Source organism: Mobula birostris, chromosome 12 (genome assembly GCF_030028105.1).
Source record: "Mobula birostris isolate sMobBir1 chromosome 12, sMobBir1.hap1, whole genome shotgun sequence".
Lineage (NCBI taxonomy): Eukaryota > Metazoa > Chordata > Chondrichthyes > Myliobatiformes > Myliobatidae > Mobula > Mobula birostris.
Window position 1 is genome coordinate 110,056,443 of NC_092381.1, and position 14,653 is coordinate 110,071,095.

At 44.9% G+C, this 14,653-nt stretch overlaps 1 protein-coding gene and 1 non-coding gene across 4 annotated transcripts in view; both read left to right on the forward strand.

Annotated features, from left to right (window-relative positions):
• The first annotated feature begins 409 nt into the window (after positions 1–409).
• On the forward strand, positions 410–536 carry LOC140206491 (U6atac minor spliceosomal RNA). Its single transcript, XR_011888179.1, has one exon. It is a non-coding gene; the product is annotated as a U6atac minor spliceosomal RNA (small nuclear RNA).
• Positions 537–5,830: 5,294 nt separating this feature from the next.
• Positions 5,831–14,653, forward strand: part of clip3 (CAP-GLY domain containing linker protein 3) — a 72,651-nt gene continuing 63,828 nt past the window's right edge. For all 3 annotated transcript variants that reach the window (XM_072274464.1, XM_072274461.1, XM_072274462.1), the window contains exon 1: positions 5,831–5,938. The gene's annotated coding sequence lies outside the window, so the exon portion shown is untranslated. The remainder of the gene's footprint in view (positions 5,939–14,653) is intronic.

Below are 14,653 nucleotides of genomic sequence, written 5' to 3' on the forward strand. Positions count from 1 at the left end.
CACCCATTGAAGCATGCGCAAACCGCACAGTTGGAGCAGTTTTGTCTATACGATTAAATTTCGCGTTAATTTAACCCGCCGTAAAATCATTCCCTTTCCATACTGCATCCAGGCTTTTTCGTTAGATTTATTGCGCAAACTTTCAGTGACGCCCTGTAGCTAATATATTTAGCGAATTATAATTGGCTGAAACTGTGCATACATTAGCATAATTAAAACAATTGCTTTAGCAGCGCAATAAAATATGAAATTCAGGCTCAATACACAGATATCAGATATGATTATATCGTTTTAATGTAAAATTGAGAATGTGAACTAGGAAATATATAAGCAATTGAATTACTCATCATTACCTTAACGTGAATCGTAATTTCAAGCTTTAAATAACATTTTTGTCCAGTGGAAAACTGTGTTGTATGAAAGGAGAGAAGGTTAGCACTCCCCTTGATAAGGATGGAAGGGGCCCTAGTGGCCTTACAACACACAAATGGTTAAGGCATTGCCATCTACTTAGTGGCATCTAACCATGTTTTTTTCCCTCTCGTCCTTCTCTTGGGCAAGAATGCCCCGTTTTTCTTTGTTTCAGAAGCTCCAAATTTTTTTTATGCCATCACCACAGGAAAGTCTGCAGATACTGGAAAACCAAATCAATGCAGCTACACAAAATGTTAAAGGAACTTTCTAGTATCTGCAGAATTCCTCATGTTTACGTTGTTGAAGGAACTCAGCAGGTTAGGCAGCATCATGGAGGGGAGTAAACAGTCAACATTTCAGGCTGAGACACTTCCACAGTTCTGAAGAAGGGTTTCAGCCCAAAACGTTGATGCTGCCTGAACTTTCTGAATGTCATGGAGCCTTACCATTAACCAAGGGGTCCATGGACCTCAAGTAGAGAACAAAATTCATTCCTTCCTGCATTTTCAGACTGGAGACATTGATGTTTAACGTAGCACCAACCTGCATGTTCACAATCTCAGCAAGGAATACAAAACAGGAAGAACTCCAAGTTCTGAAGAAGGGAGATATGATAGAGCTATACAAAATGATGAGGGTCTAGGTAGTGTAAATGCAATCAGGCTTTTTCTGCTAGTGTTGGGTGTGACTAGAACTAGAGGTCAAGGGTTAAAGGTGAAAGGTGAACTTCACAGAGGGTGGTGAGATGCAGGTTTAATTTCAGCACTTAAAGTCAATTTGGATAAGTACATTGATGGGAAGGGTATGTAAACACAAAATAACCCGCAGATGCTGGGGTCAAAGCAACACTCACAACACGCTGGAGGAACTCAGCAGGTCGGGCAGCATCTGTGGAAAAGATAGGTCGACGTTTCGGGCCGGAACCCTTCGTCAGGACTGTAGAGGGAAGGCGCAGAGGCCCTGTAATGAAGGTGGGGGGAAGGTGGGAAGGAGAAGGCTGGTAGGTTCCAGGTGAAACACCAGTAAGGGGAAAGATAAAGGGGTGGGGGAGGGGAGGCAGGGAGGTGATAGGCAGGAAAGGTGAAGAAAGAATAGGGGAAAACATAATGGGTAGTAGAAGGAGGCAGAACCATGAGGGAGGTGATAGGCAGCTGGGGGAGGGGGTGGAGTGAAATAGGGATAGGGGAAGGGAGGGGGAGGGAATTACTGGAAGTTGGAGAATTCTGTGTTCATACCAAGGGGCTGGAGACTACCTAGACGGTATATGAGGTGTTGCTCCTCCAACCTGAGTTTAGCGTCATCATGGCAGTAGAGGAGGCCATGTATGGATATATCTGAATGGGAGTGGGAAGCAGAGTTGAAGTGGGTGGCTACTGGGAGATCCTGTCCGTTTTGGCGGAAGGAGCGGAGGTGCTCGACGAAGCAGTCCCCCAATCTGCGTCGGGTCTCACCGATGTAGAGGAGGCCGCACGGGGAGCATCAGGTGCAATAGATGACCCCAACAGACTCACAAGTGAAGTGTTGCCTCACTTGGAAGGACTGTTTGGGGCCCTGAATGGTGGCAAGAGAGGAGGTCCTTCTACTACCCATTGTGTTTTCCCCTATTCCTTTTTCACCTTTCCTGCCTATCACCTCCCTGCTTCCCCCCCCCCACCCCTTTATCTTTCCCCTTACTGGTTTTTCACCTGGAACCTACCAGCCTTCTCCTTCCCACCCTCCCCCCACCTTCTTTATAGGGCCTCTGCCCCTTCCCTCTACAGTCCTGATGAAGGGTTCCGGCCCGAAACGTCGACTGATCTTTTCCACGGATGCTGCCCAACCTGCTGAGTTCCTCCGGCATGTTCTGAGGCTTGGGAGGGGTATGGATGGTTATGGTCCAGGTGCAGGTGGATGGGATTAGGTAGATTAATAGTTTGACACAGACTAGATGGGCCAAAGGACCTGTTTCTGTGTTGTAGTGTTCTATGAGTCTATGACAAACTGGAGTCATATTCCCTGGCATGTAATGATTCGAATAATTCTGCACAGGTTGAAGGCAAATGATATGATATATTAAGAGAATGTTGGTATGGGCATATAGGATTAGGAGGCATATATTAACTATCAGAATCATGCTTTTTTGGTAGCACTTATGTACACAGGAATTTATGGTAGGCATTTGTTGCTATTAACTAATTTTAAATTTGAGATTGATACATTTTTCTTAACACTATCTGTTAACAAATAAACTTTAGATTAGATTATGAGGACCCTCAGTCCTTGTTTATTGTCATTTAGAAATGCATGCAATAAGAAATGATACAATGTTCCTCCAGAGTGATATCACACAAAAAAAGAACAAACCAAAGACTAACACTGACAAGACCACATAATTATAACATATAGTTACAACAGTGCAAAGCAATATCATAATTTGACAAAGAGCAGACCATGGGCTCGATAAAAAAAAGTCTTAAAGTTCCGATTGACTCCTGATAGTCCCGATAGCAGGCAGCAAAAGGGAAAAACTCGCCTTGCCATAAACCTCCAGGCGCCGACAACCGCGGATGCATTGGAAGCACTCAACCACAGCCAACTCTGAGTCTGTCCAAAAACTTCGAGCCTCCGAGCACCATCTCTACCGAGCGCTTCCACCCCACCCCGGCTGCCAAGCAACAGGCAAAGCGGAGGACTCGGGGCCTTCTCCTCCGGAGATTCTGGATCACACAGTAGCAGCGGCAGCGAAGAAGGCATTTCAGAAGTTTCTCCAGATGTTCCTCCGTGCTTCTCACGTCTGTCTCCATCAAATCAGGATTGTGCATGGCGCCCTGTTCACAGTACTTGACAGATAACAGATATCATTCACCGGAGTGGTCGCTGTGCGCTGCGTCGCACCGCCATCATCTCCTGCTCCTTGATTGGTGGACTATTGAGAGTTAACCTTCCTCTTCATGTTCCTGTGGGGATGCAAGACACTCAAAGTTCAAAGCAAATTTTATTATAAAGGTAAATATATGGCACCCTATACAACCCTGAGCTTCATTTTCTTGTAGGCACACTTAATAAATCTATAGACTAATAACCATTACAGTATCAATGAAAGACCGCCCAACTAGGGCTTTACACCAGAGTACAGAAGGCAATAAACTGTGCAAATACAAAAAGAAGAAATAATAATAAATAAATAAGCAATAAATAGTGAGAACATTAGGTGAAGAGTCCTTGAAAGTGAGGCCATTGGTTGCAGGAACATTTCAATGATGGGGCAACTGAAGTTGAGTGAAGTTATCCCTTCAGTTCAAGAGCCTGATGGTTGAGGGTTAGTAACCATTCCTGAACCTGATGGTACAATTCCTGAGGCTCTTGTGCCTTCTTCCTGATGGCAGCAGTGAGAAGAGAGCATGAGGGTGGTGGGGGTCCCTGATGATGGATGCTGCTTTCCTGCATCAACGCTCCGTGTTGATGTGCTCAATGGTGGGATGGCCTTTACCTGTGATAGACTTGAGCGTATCCACTACTTTTTGTGGGATTTTCCATTCAAGGGCATTGGTGTTTCCGTACCAGGCTGTGATGCAGTCAGTCAATATACTCTCCACCACACATCTATAGAAGTTTGTCAGAGTTTTAGATGTCATGCTAAAGCTTTGTGAATGTCTAAGGAAGTAGAAGTACTGCTGCAAACTCGTAAGGAAGTAGAAGCACTCTGAACCTGGAGCAACTAAGAAGCTGCTGCAGGAACTCAGCAGGTCCGGCAACATCTGAGGAGGAAAATGGACAGTGGAATTTCATCTGGAGCCTCCAACTAGATGAAGGGTTCTTAACCTGAAATGTCGACTGTCCATTTTCCTTTGCAGATGCTGCCTGACCCACCGAGTTCTTTCGCCATCTTCTCTGTTATTCCTACTCCCATGTTTCTAACAATAGATTATACATACAGAGGAGTTAAAGGATGGATTCAAGGCATAAAGTGGGGCTGGAGATGGCAGGAAGTAACTATTATCAATGACTTTGTCTTATCCAAGTTCCTTGGTTAAGACAAAGAGTGTCCTTTAGCTTAAGGGTGATGATATCTGTTTTGAAGGATCACATACACAAATAATAGCCACTCTTAACCCACAAACTATTACAAAAGTTAACATTTAATGGCTAGGTAACATATTGCTGTTAATCTAAAACAATTTAAAAATTCTATTTCAAAAATTTTAAACAATTGTTTTGCTGGAAATTTGATATCTTAGAGTTGAAATATCAATTCTGTTTCTCCTTCCATAGACAGCAGGGTGGTGTAACTCATTGCAGTACAAGCAACCTGAATTCATTTCCCACCAGCTGTTTGTAAGGAGTTTGCACATTCTCCCTGTCCTTCCTCCCCAGTGCGTCGCACCAGACAGTCAGCCATTCTTGTCCGGCGCGTAGTGTCAGGATTGGTCTCCTTTTGGATTAACCGGGTCACGATATGAACGTTCCTGGCTCGACCCTTCTTTTTACGAGGCCGAGTGGCTAGCTCGACGCTCAACCCGGCACGGGTGGAAAGTGTGCTTGGGGGGGGGTGGCCCGACTTGGATTTGAAACTGGGAGCCTTCGCTCCGAAGTCTGGCGCTGAAGCCACTGCAGCACCAGCCGGCCACTTTCTCCCGGTGACTGCATGGGTCTCCTCCAGCTGCTCTGATTTCCTCCCATAGTCTAAAGACCTACTGGTTAGTAGGCTAAATTGCCCCGTGATTAGGCTGGGGTTAAATCGAGGGACAGCTGGGTGGCGCATTACAAAGGGCTGGAAGGGCCTGTTCTGTGCTGTATCTCTCTCAATCAATCAATCAATTGATAGATAGGTAGATATTCAGATAGACAGATAAACAGGCTGATAGAAGGACAGACAGATAGATAGACAGATATAGACAGATAGGTAGACAGATAGACAGACAGACAGATAAACAGAAAGATAGACAGACAGATAGACAGACAGACAAACAGGCAGATAGACAGAAGGACAGACAGATATAGACAAATAGGCAGATAGATAGATAGACAGGTAGATAGACAGATATAGACAGACAGATAAACAGAAAGAGAGTCAGACAGGTAGACAGATAGATGTACAGCCAGATAGATAGATAGACAGATAGGTTGATAGATGAATGAATGAATAAATAAATAAATAAAATTTCAACATTTCTGGAAATGGCACATTGGTCGTTGGCTAGACTTTATATATGTATAGGTTTTAACAAGTTCTATTGTATCTATTTATAGATGGTGAATTTTGTTATATATTATTTTTAGGACCATTAGACGATTCTGTTCTTTGTCGAAGACTAATAGCCTGCCGGCTGATCCTCCACCACCTGAATGGAAGTGGTTTCTAGAAGCTGAAGTCGAAGCCTCGCCTCCCGCCCTCGCGTCAGTGGAGGAGTCGCGAGTGCCGAAGCGAGGTGGTCTGACGCAGAAAGCCCAGCATCTTGGGCAGAGAGAGAGCGAGTAGGAGGAGACATTCGGTGACTTCTCACCAACACACGACAGCGCGCAGAGAGACGAGCAGAGCCGCCTGGTAAGACTGAAATCTTATATCGTTGTAGCTCTTTTGTCTTTTCTTTTGTTGCAACACTGGTGTAACAATGTAACAATTTGACTCTGAAGCATATGTTATTGCCCTGTTGTTCGCTGTCTAAAAGGGCGCTGGTCGGGCGAGAGGGATACTTCAAAAAATGGTGTTTTGACACTCTGAGATATTTCTGCTTCTTGCTGGACGTGAACGATGGAGAGAAGAGGGGCAGTCCACAGAAATATCGGTAGCATTTGATGCTTGATTTTGGGGGAGTCTTGTGTTATTTTTTTTCACTGACGCAGTTTGCAACCCGCTGATGCTGTGTGTCTATTGTCTGTAAGCATCCTCGTCTGCTGGGTCCAAAAAAAAACAAACACGCAGCAAAAACAAGATAGAAACCTCCTTCATAATGCATGTTTGGCAAATCGGCAGCGTCTAGGCTCCTTTTAAAATTGTTCATATTGCTATAGTTATTACTGATAAACATCAGAATTATTATTCAACAAATAAATCAATTGGAAAAAAAACATGGTAAGGTTTCTTGTACTGTATTTCTCGATCATGAGTCTGATTATACAATATAGATTTTTTTAACCGAGCAATACTATTTATTATTGAAGAAATTTGATAATATATGTTGTAAAAATCTATCATTGCCGGCCGACGGATTTCCCACTCAAATAACATATTTGCTAAAATATTTCATTGCCTGGCTGATTTTTTTTCACTCAAATAATATATTTACTACAGTATCTCATTGCCTGGCTGATTTTTCACTAAAATAATATATTTGATAAAATATGTTATTGTCTGGTTGACTTTCCCCAAAAGTAATAGTCTTTGCTTTTAAAGATTAGAAAGCATTTTGTGTTAAGCAGAGGGGAAAAAAATTGTAAGGACCGTTCCCACCTCCCACTGTGAAATAGTTTCCACCGGATTTATTGTTAATTAAAATATGTTTTAATCAGTTCTCAGGTTTATGAACTGTTACTGGCTGTTGCTATTGATGAGGATGAGTAATTTTGACAGGTTTATTGAAAGAGAGTGCAGTGGAATGGATGAACACATTTCATTCTGAATTTAGCTGTGCACTGCTACGCTTCGCTCCTGATCTGCTGAGATTATTTCAAAACTAAATGTAGAAAAACTTCCCAATAATGGAGATTTTTTATCAAGAGAATATTTTCTTTCCTGTCCGCCTGCTTCCCCCCCCCCCCCCCCCACTGTCATATCCCTTCTCTCCATCTCCCATCTTTGCCCGGACACACGCACTTGGCCTCACACCTCCCCACCTCCTTCCTCCCCCCCACTGTCATATCCCTCCTCTCCATCTCCCATCTTTGCCCGGACACACACACCTGGCCTCACACCTCCCCATCTCCTTCCTCCCCTCAATGTCATATCCCTCCTCTCCATCTCTCCACTATCTATCTCTCCACTGTCATATCCCTCCTCTCCATCTCTCATCTTTGCCGAGACACATGCACTTGGCCTCACACCTCCCCATCTCCTTCCTCCCCCCACACTGTCATATCCCTCCTCTCCATCTCTCCACTGTCTATCTCTCCACTGTCATATCCCTCCTCTCCATCTCTCCACTGTCTGTCTCTCCACTGTCATATCCCTCCTCTCCATCTCCCATCTTTGCCCAGACACACACACTTGGCCTCACACCTCCCCATCTCCTTCCTCCTCCCACTGTCATATCCCTCCTCTCCATCTCTCCACTGTCATATCCCTCCTCTCCATCTCCCATCTTTGCCTGGACACACACACACACACACCTGGCCTCACGCCTCCCCATCTCCTTCCCCCTCCCATCCTGGTCTCAGACAAGTGAAGACCGGTATTTCTTTTAAACTGTGATCAAGATGGCATCATTTAATTTTCAGGGTGACGTGGAAGCGGAGCAGTCAGGGCACCGCTTTACAATGCCAGTGCCAAATTCCGGTTCGATCCCGCCGCTGTCTGTACGTCTTCCCCATGACCGCCTGGGTTTCCGCCGGCAGTCCGAAGGCATACAGGTTGGGATTAGTAAATTGTGGGTACGCCACGGTGGTGCTAGAAGTGCGCTGACACTTACAGGCTGCCCCCAGCACATCCTCAGGTTGTGTTCGATGTTGGCGCAAAATATGAGGCATTTCACTTATCTGTTTCAATCTGCAGTGCGTGTGATAAATAGGGCTAACCCTTAATCTTTGACAGAAGTCGGTCAGATTCAGATTCATTTACAGCAAAATGTGTCATTTTCATTAAAAACCTAAGGATGTGCTGGGGGCGGGGCAGAGTGGGGGCAGTCCGTAAGTTTTGCCACACATTCTGGCACCAACATTGCAGGTCGACGGTGTTCAGCAGAACAACAGCGGCAAAGGAAGCCCCTCCCTCACCTCCAACTCGCCCTTATTCCTGTCCCTGAACCCTAACTCCCTGCACTGTCCCCAAAACTGTCCCTAGCAATGTGAGAAAAAACAAAGACTCAGCCACAACCTCGATGGACCTCACAGCTCTGCGCCATCTTGACCAGAATTCCTTCACCCTTCCTTCCCTCTAAACTCTCTCGCCTCTGGCCTCCCTTCTTGTCCGGTTGCCTCTGGTCACAAAGTTGTTCGGTCGTACAGCAAGCACACAGGCCCTTCAGCCCCTCTGAACCAACCTGTCAAGCACCCCCTCCTCCCCAATACCAACAAAGAAAACATTTGAGAAGCTTCCTCCTGATTCCATCCTGGGCACTGGCCTCTGTAGTATCCACAACATCTTAAAGGAGCAATGCCTCAGAAAGGCCACATTCATCATTAAGGACCCCCATCACCCAGGACATGCCCTCTTCTCATTGCTACTGTCAGGGAGGAGGTACAGGAGCCTGAAGACACACACTCAATGATTCTTACCCTCTGCCATCCAGATTTCTGAATGGACATTGAACCCATGAACACTACCTCACTACTTTTTAATTTTTATTTTGCGCTACTGATTTAATTTAACTATTTAATATATATATACTGTAATTCACATTTTTCTATCATTATGTATTGCATTGTACTGCTGCCGCAAAGACGACAAATTTCACGACATATGCTGGTGTTATTAAACCTGATTCTGATCACTCACCAACACCCTGGTAACCGTTAACCTACCCACTGCACGTCTCTGGGCCTCGGGTGCCATGGTAGTGAAGTGGTTAGCACGACGGTATTGCAGCTCGGGGATTCAGAATTCAATACCGGCGTCCTGTGTAAGGAATCTCTGAAAGAGATTCCTTACACAGGGGCTCCACTGGGGCTCCACAGGGGACTGTCTTGTCTCCCTTTCTCTTCACCTTTTACACCTCGGACTTCAACTACTGCACAGAGTCTTGTCATCTTCAGAAGTTTTCGGATGACTCTGCCATAGTTGGATGCATCAGCAAGGGAGATGAGGCTGAGTACAGGGCTACGGTAGGAAACTTTGTCACATGGTGTGAGCAGAATTATCTGCAGCTTAATGTGAAAAAGACTAAGGAGCTGGTGGTAGACCTGAGGAGAGCTAAGGTACCGGTGACCCCTATTTCCATCCAGGGGGTCAGTGTGGACATGGTGGAGGGTTACAAATACCTGGAGATACAAATTGACAATAAACTGGACTGGTCAAAGAACACTGAGGCTGTCTACAAGAAGGGTCAGAGCCGTCTCTATTTCCTGAGGAGACTGAGGTCCTTTAACAACTGCCGGACGATGCTGAGGATGTTCTACAAGTCTGTGGTGACCAGTGCAATCATGTTTGCTGTTGTGTGCTGGGGCAGCAGGCTGAGGGTGGCAGACACCAACAGAATCAACAAACTCATTTGTAAGGCCAGTGATGTTGTGGGGATGGAACTGGACTCTCTCACGGTGGTGTCTGAAAAGAGGATGCTGTCTAAGTTGCATGCCATCTTGGTCAATGTCTCCCATCCACTACATAATGTACTGGATGGGCACAGGAGTACATTCAGCCAGAGACTCATTCCACCGAGATGCAACACAGAGCGTCATAGGAAGTCATTCCTGCCTGTGGCCATCAAACTTTACAACTCCTCCCTTGGAGGGTCAGACATCCTGAACCAATAGGCTGGTCCTGGACTTAATTCATAATTTACTGGCATAATTTACATATTACTATTTAACTATTTATGGTTCTATTACTATTTATTATTTATGGAGCAACTGTAACCAAAATCAATTTCCCCCGGGATCAATAAAGTATGACTATGACTATGAAAGTCCTCCCCGTGGAGTGTGAAGGTTTCCACCGGGTGCTGGGTAGGTTACTCACTGCCCGTTACACTGCTGGCGTTTAGAGCAGCAGTGAAGATCATCCATCTCTGGTGGTGTTCAGGGCTTCCTTCATCGTGTCAGTAGCTTCCTCTCAGTTTTCACTACTGTCAGTCACGCAGGTCCCATGTGGAGACTCAGGAATACTGTCACACTCAGATGTAGAAAGATTCTTCATTGCTGTTTCTGTAATAGTTTTGTTTGACCAGTCAGGGTTGTTAAACCTGAGCTGAACCCCTCTGCCCCCCCCTCCCCAAACCTGAAGGACCAGTGGACCACTCTTAGTCTGGCCTCTACCCTTTGACCTGTTTGGTACGAGTGACCCTACCAGGAGTCAAAATGTAAAACCCTGACTCCAGCCAGCATAGCTCTCCAGGTCATTGAGGCACGCAAGCCTCCAAACCCCATGACGAGGTTGTGGTCGTCTTGGAGGGGGTAGGCCTACTCTGTGCAGTACCTCTGAATAAATCGGCAAGGAAATAAAGCCAGGGCACTGAGCAGAGAATATGCAGATGGTTCCAGAAACCAGGGTGGAGCCAGGAGCCAGGGTCCATGGAGCTGTGAAGGAGCGGCTCTCCCGGCTGCTCCATTTTTGCTGCATGGCCTTCTCAAGATGAAGTTTAGCTTTATGTGTGACGTGTACTTTGAAATATATCGTGAAATGCATTGTCAGAATCAGAATCAGGTTTAATATCACTGGCAAATGCCGTGAAATTTGTTGGTTTGCCATAACAGTACATCGCAATACGTAATTAAAAAATTGTAAATTACAGGATATATTCATTTAACTTAACTACATATGTAGTTAAATTAAATGAATAAGTCCTGAAAAAATATTTTAAGGAGTAGTGAGGTAGAGTTTGTGGTTTCAATGTCCATTCAGAAATCTAATAGCCGAGAGGAATTGGGGGTGCACTCGATGAGCTAAGTGGCCTAATTCTGTTCCTATATCTTATCATCTTACAGTCTTGTCTGTCTTCTGCTTTAAATTTACCCAATAGCCCTGCCAACTGTGGCAATAAATTCCACGGATTCCCCACCCTCTGGCTAAAGAAATTCCCTCTCATCTCTGTTGTAAAGGGACGCCTTTCTATTCTTAGGTTGTGCTGTCTGGTTGGTCCTAGACTCTCCCACTGTTGAAAACGTCTTCTCCACAAGCACAGACTGAGTATCAGGTTTATGTCATGAAATTTGTTGTAATGCAGCGGTAGTACAATGCAATTCCCAATAATAAAAACTGTAAATTAAAGGAAGAAGTATGTATATATTGAAAAAGTTAAGTTAAATAAGTTGTGCAAAAAGAGTTAAAAAACCTAGTGAGGAGATAGTGTACACGGGTTCAATGTCCGTTCAGAAATCAGATGGCAGAGGAGGAAAAGCTGTTCATGAATCACTGAGTGTGTGTCTTCAGGCTCCTGTATCTCCTTCCTGATGGTAGCAATGAGAAGAGGGCATGTCCTGGGTGATCGGGGTCCTTAATGATGGATGCTGCCTTTTTGAGGCATCGCTCCTCGAAGATGTCCTGGATGCCGGGGAGACTAGTGCCCATGATGGAGCTGACTGAGTTCACAACTCTCTGCAGCTGATTTTCATCCTTTGCAGTGTTTCCCCACCCCACCGCCATACCAGACGGTGATGCAGTCAGTTAGAATGTTCTCCACTGTTATGTGACGATGACCAACACAGATGAGGATGTGCCAGGGGCAACCTGCAAATGCTGCCATGCTTCCAGTGCAACTTAACAACTCTTAAGGCTGATTTATACCTGCGCGTCAAATGGACGCCGTAACCTACACATGTGGCCCACGTGCATTGTGAGCATCTATACTTGTGCGTTGGTGTGTCTGCATCACTCTGCAATTTGGGCATCTCACGCATGCGCACACACCTGCCCATGTAAGGCTTCATGGTCATGGTAGTCTTTCTCGGGGTAAACAAGTTTAAAGCGAGTGTCTTTTTTTGTAAATGCGAGACGTGTCCTCCATAATTTTGGAGGTCTGTAAAGCTTTATGGAAAGCATTGCAGCCAGAGTTCCGTCCCCGCCCTTCAGTTGCCCAATGGGAAGCTATTGCAGCGTAGGAGGAAATACGATGCTGCCAAGCGGACCAATCACAGTTGTTGCGGTCTGCGTTGCCAGGACACGTAGTTACATTTTGGGAGAGGTGCGCGTCAGGCTATGGCGTAGGGATCTGTGTAGGCTCTGCGTAGGGTTTGTGGCCATGCCGTACCCACGGCGTCAATTTGACGCTGAAGTATAAATCAGCTTTTACCCGTACGTCTTTAGAATGTGAGAGGAACAGCACAAGGCAGGCCTTTTGGAAGCATACACAGTCAGGGGAAAACATTTAAACTCCTTATTGACAGTGGCGTGAATCAGACCCTGAACGGTGATCACTGGAAAGCTTTAGACTAACCACAACTCAGTCCAAAAGGACGATGACTCCTCTCATACTCACCGGTGTCACAGAATCTACAATTTGACCTTGCACTTTGGGGAGCTGTTGTCTGCTCCTCGCTGAGATTATAACAAACTGCAAGGTGAATTGTAGTTATTGAGGCACCATCTCCTGTGGTTCCTTGGCACAAAAACCAGCTTGCAACAGTTATTGATATTCCCGGATCTCCCATAGATTTTCCAGTGTGGAGATATTGTCAGGAGTAGAACATAGAACAGTACAGCACAGTACAGGCATTCAGCCCACAATAGTCACTCCTTTTTTGTTGTTATTTGGTGCAATTTTGATCGGGGTGGACTGTCTCTGTGGCCTGCCGTCAATGATCGACGCAGCGCTAGATTGAACGGAACTGAATATGCCTAGACTCTTTCAATAACTTTGTGATTTGGTGTTTTATATTCTGTGGTTTTTGCTAATTTTTTTCCTGCCGCTTGTGCAATTTAGATTTGTGTGTTGGGAGTTTGATGATTTCTTTGAATGGATTCCATGGTGTAACCTTGTTTCATGGTTGTCTGTGCTGAAGATGAATCTCAGGGTTGTATACTGCATACATAGTTCGATTATAAATGTACTTTTGAATCTTTGAACTTTAAGCCTACCTTTTAACCTACTCCAAGATCAATCTAAGCCTTCTCTCCCACATAGCTGTCCATTTTTCGATTATCCGTGTGCCTAGTTAACATGATGCTATTACAGCTCGGGCCATTTTGGAGTTCAATTCTGGCACCATCTGTCAGGAGTCCTTACATTCTCCCTGTGGAATGCGTGGGTTTTTCCCAGGTGCTCTGGTTTCCTCCCAGGGTCCAAAGACGTACCGGGTAGGTCATTATAAATTGTCCCATGATTAGGTTCATGGTAGTCGGGTTTGTCATGGGTTACTGGGGCAGTGTGGTTCAAAGGGCCTGAAGGGTCTGTATCCCTAAATAAATCTAAGAACAAAACGCACACACAGTCAAAATGGTGGAGGAACTCAGCAGGTCAGGCAGCATCTATGGAGAGCAATAAGTAAGTGTGATGAAGGGTCTCGGCATGACACGTTGACTGTTTATTCATTTTCATAGATACTGCCTGACCTGCTGAGTTCCTCCAGCATTTTGTGTGTTGGATTTTGTGCTCTGTATTTCCAGCACCTGCTGAATTTCTTCTGTGTGTGCCGATCCAAAAAATGTCCCTAATGTATCTGCCTCTACCACCACCCCTGGTGGGGTGTTCCATTCACCCACCACACACTGGGTAAAAGTATTACCTCTGACATCCCCCACAAACTCTCCTCCAATCATGCTCGCTTGTATTCACTATTACTGTCCTGGGGAAAAGTCTCTGGCTATCTACTCAGTCAATGCTTCTTACTGTCTTGTCACCTCTCATCCTGCTTCAGCCCAAAGAGGAAAGCCCCAGCCTGTTCAACCTACCCTCAGAAGTCTTGCTGTCTAATCCAGGTATCATCCTGGTAAAACTCCACAGCACCCTCCCTAAAGCTCCCACATCCTTCCTATAATGAGATCACCAGAACGGAACACAATACTCCAAGTGTGGTCTAACCAGGGTTTTGTAGAACTGCAACATTACCTTGTGGCTCTTGGGCTCAAAAAGTAAAATTATTATTATTAATTTATTAAGTACATATATATCAACATATATAACCATGAGATTGATTTTCTTGGGGATTTCACAGTAAATACAAAGAAACAAACAAAAAACATGAAAAATAATAATTAAAATAAATAAGTAAGCTGGGATCACCCGTCTTGTAAAGACACTTTCCAGAAGAAGACAATGCCAAACCACTTCTGTAGAAAAATATGCCAAAGTAATCACAGTCATGGAAAGACCAAGATTGCCCATGTCTTACAACATGGCACATAAAGATGATAATGAAGATATTGATGAATGTTTCCCATTAGACATGTTCTTTAATCTACCTATCCTCAAGATACCAAAATCCAGGAATATTAAGTCTGTATGGTACTAAATCT